Source organism: Sinocyclocheilus anshuiensis, unplaced genomic scaffold (genome assembly GCF_001515605.1).
Source record: "Sinocyclocheilus anshuiensis isolate Anshui unplaced genomic scaffold, SAMN03320099.WGS_v1.1 scaffold678, whole genome shotgun sequence".
NCBI classification, from domain to species: domain Eukaryota; kingdom Metazoa; phylum Chordata; class Actinopteri; order Cypriniformes; family Cyprinidae; genus Sinocyclocheilus; species Sinocyclocheilus anshuiensis.
Genome location: NW_015544157.1, coordinates 1 through 261, shown reverse-complemented (window position 1 = coordinate 261; position 261 = coordinate 1).

Genomic DNA, 261 nt, shown 5'->3' with positions numbered 1-261 from the left:
ACAGATGGTAATCATGCAGATACAGCCACATTCCCCACAAAACACACACACATATATGAAAAATGTTGAAGGAAAAAAAAAATGATTTGTGCAAAAAGCCGATCGCTAAATTATGACCCCAACAGATGACAGGTGTGTCACAGCCAGAATTCAAATAAAAAATATTCCATGTATCTTTGACTTTTTTTGTTAGTGGATGGTCTCATTCTGTTTGTGACTGTATGCTACAAAACCATGTTGCTTTTTACTACCAAGATGCAG